The following is a 17,117-nucleotide window of genomic DNA, read 5'->3' on the forward strand; positions in this document are numbered from 1 at the left end:
GAGCGCTAACACTCTGAGTAGGCAATTGTTTTTGATTGATTTGTTTGTTGTTCAAGTTGCAAATCTTTTTTTTTCTGCTGGGTTTGCACTTTACTGTTTTTTCTTTTACGCTTTGCAGACTCCCGTCACACGGCAATGACAAGTCAATCCATCAGATTTATTTAGCTAAGTTAAAGATATTATCAATCAGACTTTTAGAACTCCAAATATCGGTACAGTTTCCATGAAATCTAAATCCATTTAAATAAATAGCTTTTCTCTGTTAGCATGCTCTCTACTAATAGATCAAAGTATTTAACATATTTTCATATAGGACTTACCATCTGCTGTTCTAAACACTTTTATTTTGTACAAGTTTTGTGTTCGAAAAATCTATATAGAAACAGAAACTATTATTATATAAGTGTGTGCACTGTCTCAGAGAACGGTGCCACAGTGGAGCTGCTGCTTGTCTCTACATCAGCTTGTTTCTGCCTCTCTCATCTCTCTCTGTCATCAACACACACAGGAAAACCGCAACGGTCGGATACGTCAAGCCTCACACACACTGTGGCTCAAACCCAAACACACAAATAAACACACAAACACATACACACTCAGCAGCAGACTGAAGGTTGGTTTATGTAATTGTCTGGCAAGACAAGTCAGTTTAAGGGGATTTGCCTGCCATTCAAATAGGGCTGAGTGAGGATAAAAGACAGAGTTTGCATGGTGATGTGGCTCCTAGCCTCAGACATCTCTGCTTAGTACGAACCACCTGTGTGTGCGTTTGTGTGAGAAAGTGAGTGTGTGTGTGTTTGCTTAGGATGTGACAGGTCAGTATTGTTATGCATGACTCATTTTGTTTGTTGTAGAATGTATCTGTGTGTGTGAGGGGTGTCTAGGGATAGGTGTCAATACTCCTGCCTCCCTTCCCTTTCCTCACCCTGCTATCACCATGACAACCTCCTGACTCCAGCTCAGCCACACATAGAAAATATTTCTCTCCCCTCCCCCTTCGACATGTTCATCCTCCTCACCCCGTCCCCCTATTCCCTCCCTTTCTCTCCCTCCCTCTCTCCCTCTCTCTCTCCCTCTCTCTCCCTATTCCCTTCCTCCCTCTCTCTCTCCCTCTGTCCCTCTATCTTTCTGTACTTTATACTTTTACCTTCATCTCCCGTCTCCAGCATCTCTTGCTCTTTCCCCATCTCTGGCTTTCTCCAGTTCCCCTGTTATGTCTACATGCTCCCCACACTTGAAAGACTTCCTCCTTCCTGACTGTCGTCTTTGCTGAAAGTCTGTCTGTTTGCGCTCTTCTATCTCTTTCACTTCTGTTCTCTATTCTCTGCTCCCTGCTGATTGCCTCTGGAAACTCATACGAGTATGAAACTCCTCTTTTCCTCAACCTGAACTCTTTTAGCTCACCCCTCCCTCCCGCTCTTCTTCTCCTCCTCCTCATAGAGAGAAGCTTATGAAGCACTTTTTTTTTTTATCTGTGCTACACTACATCATCATTACAACCTCCCAGCCAACATCAAGCGCAATGCAATTACAGGTAGCATTCTATCAACCTCTGCCATCAACTTTGATCAACCCTGAGAGAGGCCGTGCAGTCTGAGGGGAAATGTGTGGGCTGGCTCAGCATCGATACAATCCTTAGACCCTAAGTGGCTGACTAACTCCCATCACATCTGTTATCATTATCATCAGCAAACCATTTCTGCTCTGTAACTAAATCCAATCATTACCAATGGAGTCCGCAGCAGCGATCTATTTGAGGCGGAGCGGCTAGTGCTCTGCAACAGAGGAGGGCCGGGCTCCATCAAAGGCTGCAGTTGTTATCTGAGGCGCGCAGCCCCGTCTCTGCTGCAGACCCCTGTCTCTGCAAATCCCCCCTCCTCACATGTCTACACAGCTCAGGCCCCTCTACGCACCAGTGGTGTAAAGAGATCAAGGACGTGACATTTTCCAGAACGCGCAGCCATTTTCAGCCAGGCGCGATATGAAAGAGAGTAAACAGACAACCTGTTCCATCCCGCCTGTGTTTGCATCAGTGTGTGTCTGTGCGTCATCTCCTGTCAGACGGATAAAGGGAGCGACAAGTATATGTGGTTTTATATTATCTATTCAAGGAGGCAGACAGCGTGAATAGGCAAATGAAGGCGAGGAGGCGGTTTCATATGCTCTTTATTTATATTGTTTTGCAGAGCTTCACTGCGCCTCTCGCATCATCTTTCCTATATCCTTCTCTTCCTCCTGGGTTCTCTTCCTCCTCACACTGAAGCCCCAGCTGTGAACACAACTCCACTGCAATATCATCTCTCTTTCCTCACGTTTTGCTTCAGTTATGAGAGATGACAGAAAGGGTTTGGCCCCAATTCTATCAAGAGAGAAGAAAAACAGATACCGAGAGTCGCCAAAGGGATGCGGAGGAAGCTGGTGTGACCTTATCCTGCGGCTAAACTACCAGCTAATGATGTTTCATAGAGAGTTAGGCCAACCAGGCCTGACAGTCCACATCTATACTGTAGACACACACTAAACAAAGATGCTTGCAGCCAGCTGTTGATACCCTTGTGTATTCTCCAACAGTCGTAGAAGCAACAGATAGACACACCTTCTCATGGAGAGATAGATCATTACATGTTACTTGTTAGTAGCTTTTATCCAAATCGACTTACATACTCAATCCTGTGGGCAATCCCCACAGGATCAGTGGCAATGTTCTAGTACACTGCCACTATCATATATCTGAATCGTCTACATCCTGTGAAAGCAAAACAAAATGCTGATAGTGCTGTTTCCTATATAGGACACCCACACAGCAAGCAAGCACGAGCCAACAAATACAGCTTTTACACGACAACATTTTCAAACACCTCTGAGTCTGCTTTCTTTATTTTAGCTGAAGAGAGAAAGCAGCTTTTGTGACACTTGTGTAGGCGGACGGGTCTCACAGGCTGGCCGAGGGGCCGACACACAGGAAGTGTGTGACGGCCACGTGGCTAGTAAAAGCCCTGTCACTAACATTTACTGTTGGATTGTTTGTCCCCCTCTGAACCGTGCACGGGCAGGGCTCACTACACACACTGTCTGGACTACTGGATGGCGGAGAGGCAGAAGGAAGGAATGGCAAGACAGAAGGCATGGGGGGAGAAAAAGAGGGGACGAGTTACGAGGAAGTACAAAGATGGATGATATATGGAAAATAAAGTCATCCCAGCCGAACACATTTTATACTGTTATTTCAGGCACTATTTGTGTCGGGGGTTGTGTTCATTATTTAATGGAGTCACAGTGTGACTATGTACACAGCCTGAGAAGATGCAGGTGAGCTGCATTGTGTGTGTGTGTGTGTGTGTGTGTGTGTGTGTGTGTGTGTGTGTGTGTGTGTGTGTGTGTGTGTGTGTGTTATGCTTGACAGGTGTGCATCTACCTCTGTACACGGTGACATTTTAATCACTACAGGATCTTTGTCCTTTACCCTCCCGTGTCTCTCTGCTCCCTCTCCCTCTCCCTCTGTCTCTCGTATCTCTTCCCACATTGTCCTCCCATCTAAACCTCCTCACTCTCACACTTCCTGCTCGTCACCCGTGGCAGGATCACTATTTAATGGAGCAATAAACATTATTAAAGGTAACTGTTAATAAAAATCCGTTCCTTCTCTCCCAGTGTCTCAACCTTCCCTCCTGCTTCCCCTGCCCCACCCGAGTGTGTAAGGCCTGGAGGATGAGGTCTTTGCTTTGTGTATAATTACCTCCTTAAGCTTGTTACACTGTCTGGGCCTTCTGTCTATTCTCTCCCGATTCTCTCTTTATCTTCACGGGGTTTCTTTACTGCTCATATTATTTTTTCTCTTCATCTCCCCCCCTTCCCCCGATGTGACATCTGCACCCTGGTATAAATCTATTTTTCCTTCTTGTTGCTTCTGTGTTTTCTCTTGGGGATTGTTCCTTTTATGTTTGCCTCGTATTAACTAGAAGCCTCACCCCATGTCTCCTTATCGCTTCCTGCTACATCAGTCGGTCCTCTCTTCAGCATAGATTTCAGTGGTTTACAGAAATCGCTACACGAAATTGCACCCTACAAGTTTGGCCACAAAAACGCAATTGCTCAATTTTCCCGCTGTGAAGCAGAGAGACGATGTCTGATGTAAACAGACGGTTTTATAGCTAAATATAGTCTCATTAGTGCAGCCCGGGCACTGTGTGAGGCTCTCTGTAGCGCCATGCCCAATTACCTCGGATCAATTCAGGGAGCAAACTCAAACAACTCCAACACCAATGTGATTTAAAAGTCTGTGTTGAGAAGAGGCTAACAAGAAAATATTCACAGTTTTTATTTTCAGGTAGACAGAGAGAGGAGTGTGTAGCAAGTTCGCGTGGCCTGATTTATTCTGGCTAAGAGCAGATAAAAGGAGAGGATGAGAGGGATGTGGGTCATAACTAGTAAAGAAGAAGCAGATTAGGTTATATAAACCCTTACTTAACTGTGTATGGTCTCGCTGACATGCACATTATTTGCAAAATGGCCAAATAAATATAATGAGATGGGGAGGCATCCCAAAATATACTTGGCAGAATGGACACTTGACAGACCTCTCAACTGAAATATATTTTTTTCTTTTTTCTATTAAATAAAAAATAAATAGGTGGCATAGAAAGCTCAGACTGACAAACTAAATACATCAGGGGAAATATTACACTATGTTTTGCCAATAATTATGATTATGATGGGGATAATGAGAAAGAAAAGGATATAATAAGCATGGAACATGGATTGGGAAAACGTCTTAAGGTTATGCAAATGTTTACCCCCGCCCCCCTCTCTACTCATGTTTCTTGTCACTCTCAATACAGGCTAAAATGCCAAAACAAAATGATCAAAAACGTATGACATTTTAAAGATACACAGTTTACATACATTTAAGTGATAAAAGACATGCAACAAATGTCCTTAAATTCTGAAGGACATGGCTGCCCACTCGAAGCTGCCCATTGTACTGACTGTTGTTACTCATGAAAAACAAACATAAAGAGCACACGTCTCTAAATCCTTTCCTCTCCACTTTTGTCTTGACATTTCTTCACTCCCTGACATTTGCTGTTCCTTCTCCGTACTTGAATCCCTCTCCTGCTGCTCATAATCCATTTCTTCCACTATAGCTCTTTCCTCCCTCTTTGTCTCCTTGCCTTTTGTCTGACATTACCCTGTTTTAACCTTGTCTGCCCCTCATCTGCCCTCCTGCAGCCAGCGCCCTGCACACATGTGGTGGGTGTAGTGTGTAATAGGATGGCACAGTAGGTGAGATTAAATTAGCCAGTGTATGGGGATTACAGCCCACTCAAAACCTGATCCCCTCCCACTCTGTGTAATCCAACACTAATGAATATATCATGGCTGACACAGCAGATAAAGGGCCTGCGAGAAATCTACGGTCACAATATCATCAAGACAAGCAGTGGAGACAAATACAGAGTTTGCTCGACATCACCTGTAGCACTCGAGGCCACTGTGTCTGCTCAAGTGAGGGTAGATGCTCCTGTTTCATGCCCCATCTATTTCAGTTAGGGTTAATTCAAATGAAGTGTAGGTAAATAGTGTGGGAAGAGACGAGTGAAAGAAAATTGATATACTTAAACATAAACACTCCAAATAAATAAACCTTTAGATGGATTCAGAAAACCACGCCGTCGTTCAATGCTTCACTCAGTCAATGTCAAGCAGTATCATTTCATTTAGCATACTCTAATGCCTCAAAAACAACAATGCATCTCTTGGCTACAACATACCAACACGTCTTCCCATCCTATCAGTGCATTTAAAGACTTCATTAATTTACAACTGAGGCACAAAACTCTGTGCTGAGTTCTGGGGGAATCGTCTTGATCAGTAAACTCTTGGGTGTGCTTTGATCTGTGATGCATGAGTCTCAACGTTGCAGTCTAGTTCAAACATTTTAACTACTTGAAAGTGATAGAGCCTCACTGCCAGAATGTTTTTTAAAGAGGAACTTCCTAAACTCTAGTGAAACAAATCGTTCAGTCATGCCTGCCAAAAACGACCTTTGCAAAAACTAGACCTGTAAGTACGAACGGTGGCAAGAACACTGCTTTTGCGTTTGTCTATTGAATGTCTGAATACATTGCTTTGTAATTGGCAAAGGAAAAAACTGGGCTAGAATGAAAGCTATGTCAAGGACAACGAGAAACATCGTCCAACAGTATTGAAGAAACTGAATAGAGCGCTATGATGTAACTTAGAGCAAAGCAACCTTGCTGAAGTATCAGCTCTGAGATACATATTGCATTAAAAATGCAGCAGGCCTCTCAGCAAAAAATCAATAATTAGTAAACCAATGCTGTCATGTCCCCTTAATAAACAGCCTGTGCAATGTAATCAAAGCCAGAATGGCATCATAAAATGGTCACAGTTGCTCTTTACAAATAAACCTCCTGATGTAAGAAATCAATGTATTAGCTTAGAGATAAAAGACTACATTTGCTATATTGGAATTTCTAAATGCTCCCATAGAGAGAATAATGGTGTTTAGGAGGAACCTTCACCTGCTGCCATCTGCAGAGGTTCTCCTTAAAGCAATTGTTAGAAAGAAAAAAAGGGTTTACCAGATTTAAATCAAGAAATGTTTACTAAGGGTGAAAATATGCTGTTCAACTAAATAACTAACTACTTCTACTACTACTACTACTAATAATAATAATAATAATAACAACAATAGTAATATATTTAGTTCGATTTTTTTTTCCTCTTTTGGTAAAATTGGTTCCTAATACAATTTCTGTTAAGATGAATGATTGATAAAGTAATCATGATATTATCAATATGATTTAACAAAAACATTAGCATTAACTAAAAGCTTCTTTATTCAATTGAATGACGAGGAGCTTTATTAGGATAAGAATGAGAGGCAGGATAAACGCATTAAAACGTTGTGTGAGGCAGAAGTACATAATTACCTCATTTTTAAGCTATTTTAAAAAGAAGACATTAAACTTAGACTTAGACTACTTACTGTCTCTCAGCAAAGTAGCCATCTGTCACTTGACATTTTATTTCAAAGACTAGAGGCAATAACCCAACATTGGTATTTGATGTAAAGTTAATTCATTCATGAGGTCATCCTTTGCTGCCCACTGTTAACAGTGAGTCATGCACGCACACAAATGTGCAGAGAAACATCTTTGTCCATCAACAGAACACTTCTTAGATGCAGTTGAGAAACACACAGAGGGTCAATTTAGTCCAAGTATAGTCTCTGATGAGGACAATAAAGCCTTTCTGAGGGAGTGACGCTGAGGGGAATTCTCTCTCTTTCACTGAGACAAAGAGATAATTTTGAGACTTAAAAGGGACATGCAAAGTATCGAGGAAGCAAAGAGAAGGTCAGACATTGATTTTCGTGTCTACCCTAATTCAAATCCACTCTTATATGTAGAGTTATTGCTCTGCTTCTTTCAGGCCTGGTTCTTTCATTTAAAGGGGACCTATCATGCAAAATGCACTTTTTGATGTCTTTTATACATAAATATGTGTCCCCGGTGCACTGGGGAACTCATGCAGCGTCAGAAAATAAAACCCTTTCTCTTTTCCTCCGTACCCAAATATTTTAAAAACGGGTGCAAAAAGCGGATACAGATTTGCTTCCGATATGACGTCAAAATCGTCGGCGGACCCACAGAAAGTTGCTATAAGAAACAATGCCTGACGTGTTTTGGACGTAATCTCGTCTTTGTTTACATTAGCAAACCTCACTAACACTCAGAGCTAACCTGTACTGTAGAGCACATGTGTTTAAAAAGCAGGACATAAAAAAAGAACTCACCTTGTGATAAACCCGCAAGAGAAAAAGCATTTGAGCTCCATACTGTTTCAGAAATAATCCTTGACGTGGTTTGAACAGGATGGCGTTTTATCACAACCAAATTTAACTTTATCTCCGGTAGAATTCTGATCAGGCATTAGCTCCGCCTCCTCTTCTTTCTTTTTTTCAAGCTAAGGACCCAAAATCCGCATTTCTCTAACAGGGCTGCAAAAGAGGGGTTTGAGCAGTATGAGGCATGGCTACAATGGGTGAACTGTTTGGTATTTTAAGCAAAAAACTTCACAGACATGTTTTTTATAGGTATGGTCCTACAATATATATGTTTCCAATATAGCATGATAGGTCCACTTTAAACCAAGTGGAAAAGTCACAGAATTTGCCTTTTAGTTTTGCACCATTTTGAGATATTGTCTACAATGTCTTGGGCAGCCTTATTCGTTATTGGTTTGGCATTAATTAGTTTCTGTCTCAGTTTCAAATAATATCAACCATGGGGTTCCAGTTTTATGATTTTAACCGCCAATAACATATTTGCCTCCCAGTGGAATTCTACAATTCCTCCTCTCTCATACCATCACTCCTGAACGCTGTAATAAGGTAATCCAATCTGCCAAATTAAATTCATTTCCATACATGACGCCTCTATTTGTGCCCTCATCTCAACAGGTTCAATTGTATAACTGGGTTAGATTTATGAGTCTTTGTCTGAGAGCCTCTTTCTGGGAAGGCTAACAGCAGCCACAGTCATTATTTTGATTAAGACCCCGATGTCTGCTTTTCTGACCAACACTGCATGAATACTGATCTGACACGGGCAACCAAAGGAGTGCATGGCGAGAATGGAGGCAGTAAAAGGATAAATGGACATTGAAAGATTGTCTAAGAGGAGAGAGCAGGACTCTTAAATGATGACTGGAACAAGGTGGTCCGGAGAAATTGCCATGACAGTCTTCTTCCACTTTGTCTCATCTTCCATAACAAATGTATCTTTTCTCCAAGTCTGTACCATCCCACTGCCTTTTTTTAAATCAATCCTTTTCCATCTTTAGGTTTTCCTGCCCTGCCTGCATCATTTCACCTCCACAAATGTAATTCTTCCCTTTTGCTCCACCTTCTTTCTCCTGCCCTCCTCCTCAATTCTCTATAATCATTTACCCATGGCTGGCCTGTCAATCTATCTGACCCTTAGCTCCCTAAATCACCACAATGTATTCTTCACCAAACCTTGACAGCATGTCTACACGATCCCCCACTTGACACCCAGTGGGCTGGCTCCCATCTGCACAGACTAAATCAAACAACCTCAAAGCTGCACCCAGGAAGGGAGGGAGGGGGGGGGGGACTGACAACATCCTGAAGATGCACACGCAACACACACACACACACGCACGTCTTTAAAAAGGCACGCGTGCTGGTAGGATAACACAAGGGAGCTCATTCACAAGCCTTTGAATCCGCGATTTTGAGTTTGTAACTTTACAACTTTTATTCTCAAAGGGCAATAAAAAGGAAATCAGAGATGAAACACATATTGTTGACACTTCAGTCTCAGAGATAGTTCTCTCTCTTAACCCTTATTTTACCCCGTCACTGCTTTAATGGCTGAATCCCCAGAAAGTGGCAAGTGCGTCCTTTGATCAGAAGCAGACGCTTAAGTAATCAGGCCAGGGAGGCAACATTAGAGAATCTTTCATTTGGCGCACTGCAACGGGATCTCTGCAGTGTTTGTTTGTGTGTGGTGCAGAAGTTGTGCCTGTGCAGATGTGTTTACGTGTGTGTGGGTCTATCTGTGTTTGCTGAGCATCATAACTATAGCAAACGTGCCCTGAGGCAATAACAGGTGGGTTAGAAGCGAAGGGCCAGCTCAGCATTGCTCTTCCTCAGAGTAGATCACTTTTCTCCTCCTACACAACACCAGCTCTTCACTGCAGGACTAAAGGCATTTGGAAACGGGCCAGTCTTTGACATCATCATCATCCCATAAAAATGAATAGAGCGGAAGCATAAAATCCAACCTTACATTGCACGGCTTTTGCCATTAATAATTCCATCCATCATGATCAGAATCCTCCTTTTAATCTTTTCGCTTTTCATTTCTTTGGTTCATTCTTTTGCTACAGCCCATCCTCCCTTGTGACCTTGCCCTTTCATATATCCTACTTGCTCCCCCCTTCTCTCTCTCTCTCTCTCTCTCTCTCTCTTTCTCTCTCTCTCTCTCTCTCTCTCTATTCTCTTCAATACCTATAGCAGCAAACACGCATTAAAGGAAGTGCTTCGCCTTTCAAAAGGGAGTACAGCTTCTTCATCTTCTTTAGTTGCTTACACCATCCTCCCCAGCTTTTCCTCTCTTTTCAGTGCAGATCCCCTGTCCCTCTCTCCTCACATAAATCCCTGTTTCCATCCATCTCTTTGAAGGAACAGCTCAATTAACCAGCCTGGTCCGAGGGGAGATTACATTCTGCACCATACTGTAGCGAGTGTAATCGTACACTCCAAGTCTAGCCAGCTACTCCGACAACAACCTCCCTGCTACACTAGCAGCTCCCAGCACCGTCTAGAGATCCGGCTGACACTGCTATACAAGCCCACTGCATTAAATAGTATGATAATGTGACCAGCAGTGGGTCTCTGGAGCCTTGCTGCCACGGAGACGATGCACACACACTCATTCCCTCCAACACGCCCTCTTCAGCAGCAGCAGCCGTATCTTGATCTATTGTGTGAATGTGTGCAGTGCAGTGCAGTATGTTTATGGATGTTGTACAGATGGTAACAAGTCATTGTCAGGCATAGTGCCTTCACTCCCCTCCGTCCCTTGACTGGGTTCATCTGGGACAGGCTGCCGGCTACTAAGGCATGGAGAGAGGGAGAGAGGGAGAGAAGGAGGGAGGGAGGGAGTTCACCACATCGATAGCATACATTCTCATAGCTCAAAGACATACTGTTCCTGCATCTGGTCATTTTGGATATCTGCTGATATCTTAAGGATAGGAGTGCACGCTATGAGCGAAGATATACTTAACCACAAAACACCAGACATGCCGAGACAACCTACAGACGGAACAAGCTTACGGCCTTTCAGCAGCTGCTTGGGGCCATACAGTTTTCTACATCATTAACACAACTGGTGGAACATTGTCTATGTTCTGCCATTGGGTAGAACAGATGTGTAGCAGGCCACAGAGGGTGACAGCAGGCAGCTGTATGGCACTCAGCCAGGTGAGAGCCTCCTTTTCAGCGGCACACCTCCACACGGTCTGCTGCGAGCGCTGCCCCACCCTTATTTTCACTTCCCCTGATATCTCCTTCCGTATAAATATCTCTCTCACTCTGTCTCCTGTTGATATCTGAATCTATCTTCCTTTCCCTCTCCCAGGTCTTTTTTAGATTCCTTCCCTGTCTTCATGGTTTAAAGTTCCCCTGCTCTGGCAACACAGCCCTACTGCAGCTGCAGGAGACTCAACGGCAGACTCTAAATTGTTGAGGTCTCCTCCGCTGTGCTGGTCATTCAGATGAGTTTCATCCGCCACATCAATGAATATCGTAGCAGCAAATTGCAATCATGGGCAGTACTTAACATTAAGCCACTCAGCTATTAGCTGGGGGAGGGGAACGTGCAGAGAAAACGAATATTCATATTAAAGTAGCAAGGAGGAGGAGAACCAAAGCATATCATTTGCCTGATAAATTATCATCAGTTTGCAGGAAAGAAATGCAGAATGCAACATGAATGGCAACGAGGCACAGTATGCAAAGTACATTTGCATAAAACATGTCACATTTGGTTGGAAGTTGTGTGTGCTATCTTTATATTTTTACAATAAACATATAGTAAGAGCAACAGATTAAAAGTAGATCTCAATACACTCCGGTTATTAAAAAATACATACTAAATTACATTTAAGATTAAAAATCTAAATTAGATTGAGTTGTCCCTAAACACTCGTTTCAACTTTAGAAATGTGATATTACAACAGATAGTAAAACGGTCTTGTGACATGGGGCAGGTTCAGTGAGGCAGGACAATGGCACACAGCATTCCTATGTATTCAATATTAATGCCAAAGGAAACCCTGTTGCATGCAAGGCACTGAATGTTCAAGCAGCCAGATCAATAGGAAAGGAAAAAAGGAAAAAGCATTTTCCATCAAAGTAATGTGATCCAACAGGTTACCAATGACACCTGCTACTACACAAAAGAATATTTTCTACAGTTCAAAGTAACAGAATAGTATAACTAAAGTATGATCAATTACAACCCCCACTACCAATGAAATAATTAAATAAAGGAGGTTTTTGAAATCTTTCAGTTGCTAGGTTTTTTCTAACCAAGTGTGTTGAAATAGCTGTCATTTCCTAGTTTTCCTTACAGCAGCACACCTGATGGGAATAGTAAGAGAAGTGCCAAAGAGGAGACATGTTCAAATAAAGAGCTGTTAAAGTGCTCCACATGAACCAGATTGTCTGAATGTTTAACTGTCAGTGCTGAAAGGTGCGATTCCATAACAATCCACCTCACCTAACAGCCTAATTAATCCGCTCACCAGCTTTCCCCCGCTCTCACCCTGTTTCATGACAAACTGTCCGCCTAATCACTTAATATCCTCTTACCTTCTCAGTGATGCTGCTTTCCTCTAGCAACTCCTTGCTTCTTTCCCCCACGTCTTCCTTATCTACTTGTGCCTTTTTCTTCCGCTTCTCTATGAAATTGATTGTGCCCCACTCCTCTCTGCTGATGCTGCAGTGATAGAAAAACACACCCTCCTCCGGCCGCTCTCTCTCTCCCTCCCTGACTCTCATTGGCTGTCTGTTAGAGGTGACATCACCCTTCTTCTCTGCCTGCCTGCCTGCCTGCCTCCCTCCTGCTCTGTCCCCTCCCTCTCCCTCTTCACCTCTCTCAGAGGATTGTGACCATTCCTTTATTGTACCCCCCCTCCTCCTTCCTGTCCTCTATCCGTTCTTTCTGTCCTCTTTTTTCCTGCCTGAGAACAGTCTGGATCGAGGGTCCGGCTGCTCTTATTACTGCTCTTGTATCCAGCCATGCAGTGCCAGGGATAATAATGCATACAGTAAATTAGCATAAAGCACACAGCCTATGGCCCCCCAGCATTTCTCCTCCCTTCTTCTACTGCACCAATCCAGGAGCTAATAAACTACGAAGGTGAAATAATGACCGTAGGAGGTTGTGTGTTGGTAATCTCTATTCTCCACAGGGCTCTTCTTCCATAAGCTTTTTTAATGTATTCTGCCATTAACACAGGGACTGGGCTCCAGTTCATTACAGTGCAATCAAAGGCATGACTGGGAGGAATGTTACGTAACCCTGTTGAATAAAAATGTGTCAGAAATTACTGCCGCCTCTTATCTGAGTCTGGGGGGGGGGGGGGGGGGCGGGTCGACGAGATGCAGAGATGATTTCAGGGTAATAAAGGGCTGAGTAACTGTGTTTGCTGTTGTGCGGAGATAAATGTCAACGCACAGATATCCAGAACACACGATGATAGAGATCTACACAGGTTTTGTTTACGTGCTTTTACCCCTTTGCATCTTGATGAATGTGTATTGATTTCTCAGGCTGTTGGCCTTATTTCCCCTGCAGCTCATTCAAATCCAGCTATACAAAAGTGAATGTTTTTTATCTTGCTTTTATAGCAATGAATAGACTGGCACCCGACAAAAAAATTTCAAGTCCATTTTTCAACCTCCAAAAACGTTTAGATCCTCTGAACAATTACTCTTTTCAATTCCACGCTCTCAGCCAAAATCCAGCCTCTCGCTGAGCTCTTCCCATCGCTGCCTGCAGACGAGTGAGTTCATCCCTCTCTGTTTGGAGGACTTTGACATACAATGTATTTCAAATAATAAAACATTACTCTTTTCTACTTAAAATATTTCTACTATAATAGATTATATACTGTATTTATTGTTCTTTTAGATTTGTGAATGACCATGTAGAAAAAGGAAAGTAACATATACAAAATGATACTCTGCGAGATTGAGGAGCTACTAATAGAAATAAAAACTGCAAATACAATAAAAACAAACTGCAGTTGTTGTTGTTGTTGTTGTTGTTGTTGGGATTACATGATTGTTTGTTTTCTGTGTTTCTGTGCAATATGTTTTCTGTTATTCAGCCGAATATTTTGCTCCTTGAAAGGATTGTCAAGATAAATTAAGTTTAAAGAAATGTCTCGACAGTTATCGGATAAATTGTCACAAAATCTTCCTCTTAGGATCAATTCACTTTTGGTGAGGATTTATTTTTCATGGGTTCAAATTTAAAGGTCCCATGTCATGGCCATTTCCCCTGATCATAATTCCATTGTTGAGGTCTACTAGAATAGATTTATATTGTGCAATTTTCTAAAATCACTTTGGTTTCTCATACAGCATCTCTGTAAACTACGTGTATTCACTGAATTTCACTATCTGCCTTTAACGGCTCGTTGTAGCTCCAATAGCTCCAGCCCCCACCCTCCCTGTGAGCACAGTGTGCTCTGATTGGTCGGGACGTTGTGAATCGCGCTGAGCTCCGTAGAGGTGTTGTTTCCTTGTTTAGCGATACACAGCGAAACACAGCCAAACTCATCCTTAGCACACACAAAGTCACAGCCGAAGTAAAAACAATAAGTGTGGCTTGACATTAAGTAAGAAAAAGGTTGATAAACGCTGTGAGAATTTCGCCGCGATCCCAACTGTCTGTTATCAGCCTGCAGCCAGGGAGGAGAGATCAGCAGAGCTGCCTGCACTGAGTGTGTGTGTGAGGAAGTCCGTGGATTGGTCAATTTGGACCAATCAGGGGGGGCTTAACGTAACGGCTCCACGGATTGGTCCATTTGGTTCCGGGTAACGCATGACATCATGCGGTACCCGGAAGAATCAATGGACAGTGACGTATCTCCAATGAGGCGTTTTGGGGAGGTATTATCTGTGTTAGAGTTTTACTCGCTACAGGGTGTACTTTGAGGGTTTTGACTCTGCAGACCGTTTACATGCATAAAAACCTTCATAACATACAAGGGGACGGGTAATAACCGGAAAAGCATGACATGGGACCTTTAAGTTAAGATTTTGGTTTATGCCAAAAGACCTGCCAAAGTAATGATGCTCTCAGCCAGTTTGGCTCTATCTCTCACTTTGAGCATGTTGACAATAGAATGTATTTCTTATTTTTGATTAAGTATAGCATTACAGAGCCACTATTATGGCTGTAGAGTCTTTTATTTTAATCATTTAATTGTTTTTTGAATATCATTTTTAAGTGCCTTTCTTTTCACTGTGTACTTTAAACATGCACTTAAGTTGAATTACAACATACTCACTGTGTTATAGACTGGGCAGTGCCAATCCCTCCAAGAGACACCAACACTGACATACAAACGAATTTTCCTTTGTGCCTGAAATAAGAGAAAGGAAGGTCGAAAGAAGGTCCAGATGAGAAACACATGACCAATGGACAAATAATCACTCAATCCAAACTTGTTCCTAAAGAAGATTTAGTACTCACCACAATTCAGGTAATTGGGTCAGCACAATGTCCAGTCTTTTCCCACAGATTTGCTGTAGTTTTCTTTGTGCTTCTCAAACCTGCAGGTGCCAGCATGCCCATCTGCCGCTGGTGCCAGAGGATATGCCAGGCTTGCAGACCAAAGCTGCCAAGGGAGCAGCCAACATGGTGGTATTGATTGATGAAGCCGGTTAGGTGGAAACCTCTGCCATTATCCTCAGGAGAGGCACGACGGCTGAAGAACGGCTGAAAGTTCAGGGTCAGAAGTGTGGCTGGATGGCTGCCAGGACGGAGACACAAACTAATGTAGGATGGATAACAACACGGAGGGACAGGACAATAAGAGATTCATCTAGAATCACAAGCTGTTGTCTTAAAATTAAAGCCGTTAGACTTGTAAGTTTGTTTTGTAATATATTTCAGGCAGACCCTAAAGAGAATGTAAAGAAGAAAAAGGTGGTGATTTTTCCATTTGTGTTGGGAAGTATAGAACTAGTTAATGTAGAAACAAAGAGCATAATATGATTTTAAGCAACAGATAAAAACGGGTTGATTTACTGTTTGCTGAATATCCATTTCACCTTATATTGTTAGGCCTATCATAATAATAATAATAATAATAATAATAATAACTTCATTTATGTAGCACCTTTCAAGCAAGATGCAACCCAAAGTGCTTTACATAGAAAGATATGATGCATGAAAACAATGACAATGAGTAAGAATAAAGAGTAAAACACATAATTTAAAATAGTTTTTTCTGGATGAATAATCAAAATATAACTAGTAGTGGATTTTTGTAAGTGAACTTTTTTGTTACTATTTTTATTTACCAAGTTATAATTGTTTGCTATTTCAGAAGTAAAGGAGGTAAAGGTTTCAACACTGCACTTATACTTCGTTTCTGTCTTGCTAGGCTGGTTGCTACTAATTAAGACAACATAGAGGGGATTTTTCTGTGACGAAACTGAATTCTTCTTTATCAACAGGAAGTGTTCAGGACCTAAGAGTCTGAACCACTGTCTGAGTAGTTGTTTATTGGTCTGTTTAGACGAAGCAATTACAACATAAACCAGCACTGTAATATTAAGATGGAAGTTGCAAGTGGAAGATGGAGGAAGATTAGCGTCAAGCTTGAAGGAAATCTCACTCAGACCGATCAATAGCGATAATGTGTCCTGTCTCTTTCTGTTTGTTTCACCTCCAAATCTTAGACAGAGTTTCCCGGTAAGCGAAACCCAAACAGCTCGCCGTGTGACCTCTAAATGTAGGATAAAGTTATCTGACGAGACATTTACCTCAGCTGCCCGGGCCTTCACTGTGAACCATTCATCTGAGAGACACTCCTTACTGCCCTTGGAAAAGCTCTTTGCTCATTTTCTTTACCCCCCGACCAGACCGTGAGTCAGTCAGCTGGCGGACTGGCGGGAGAGATGGAGTGATATACGAGGGGGGAAGAATGGAGAGAGAGAGGGAGAGAAGACTATGAATGAACAACTTAAAAGTCTGGAGCTGCAGGAAAAAACAGATGCAGTCAGCAAAGGAAACAGAGAGAGGGAGAGAGAAAGAAGTCAATCAGCCTTAAAAGCCAGGAGACAGGAGCAATATGGTAAATGGCTGCAGTGTGGGTGTGGCGGGAAAGGGAGAGGAGATGGAGAGCAGAAAGGGAGATTCTGCGTCATAGAGAAAGGTGTGGTGGACACAGAGAGAGGTCAGTGGCGGTTCTAGACCAATTTGACTGGGGGGGCCAGGCTGGGGCCAGTTATTTTCTGAGGGGGCACAATAAAT

The 17,117-nt window shown here is 42.6% G+C and overlaps 1 protein-coding gene across 3 annotated transcripts in view; it reads right to left on the reverse strand.

The window, feature by feature from the left end:
- Nucleotides 1-16,914, reverse strand: part of l1cama (L1 cell adhesion molecule, paralog a) — a 40,362-nt gene extending 23,448 nt beyond the window's left edge. The window contains exons 1-3 of one of the 3 annotated variants that reach the window (XM_079674897.1): nucleotides 16,628-16,914; nucleotides 15,330-15,609; nucleotides 15,145-15,219 (exon numbers count right to left, since the gene is read on the reverse strand). The gene's annotated coding sequence lies outside the window, so the exon portion shown is untranslated. Of the gene's footprint in view, nucleotides 1-12,433; nucleotides 12,587-15,144; nucleotides 15,220-15,329; nucleotides 15,631-16,627 lie in introns of those variants that run through there. The other 2 variants (XM_079674896.1, XM_079674895.1) reach the window with 2 other exon arrangements.
- Nucleotides 16,915-17,117: the final 203 nt, after the last annotated feature.

Source organism: Notothenia rossii (genome assembly GCF_949606895.1).
Source record: "Notothenia rossii genome assembly, chromosome: 4".
Classification (NCBI taxonomy): Eukaryota; Metazoa; Chordata; class Actinopteri; order Perciformes; family Nototheniidae; genus Notothenia; species Notothenia rossii.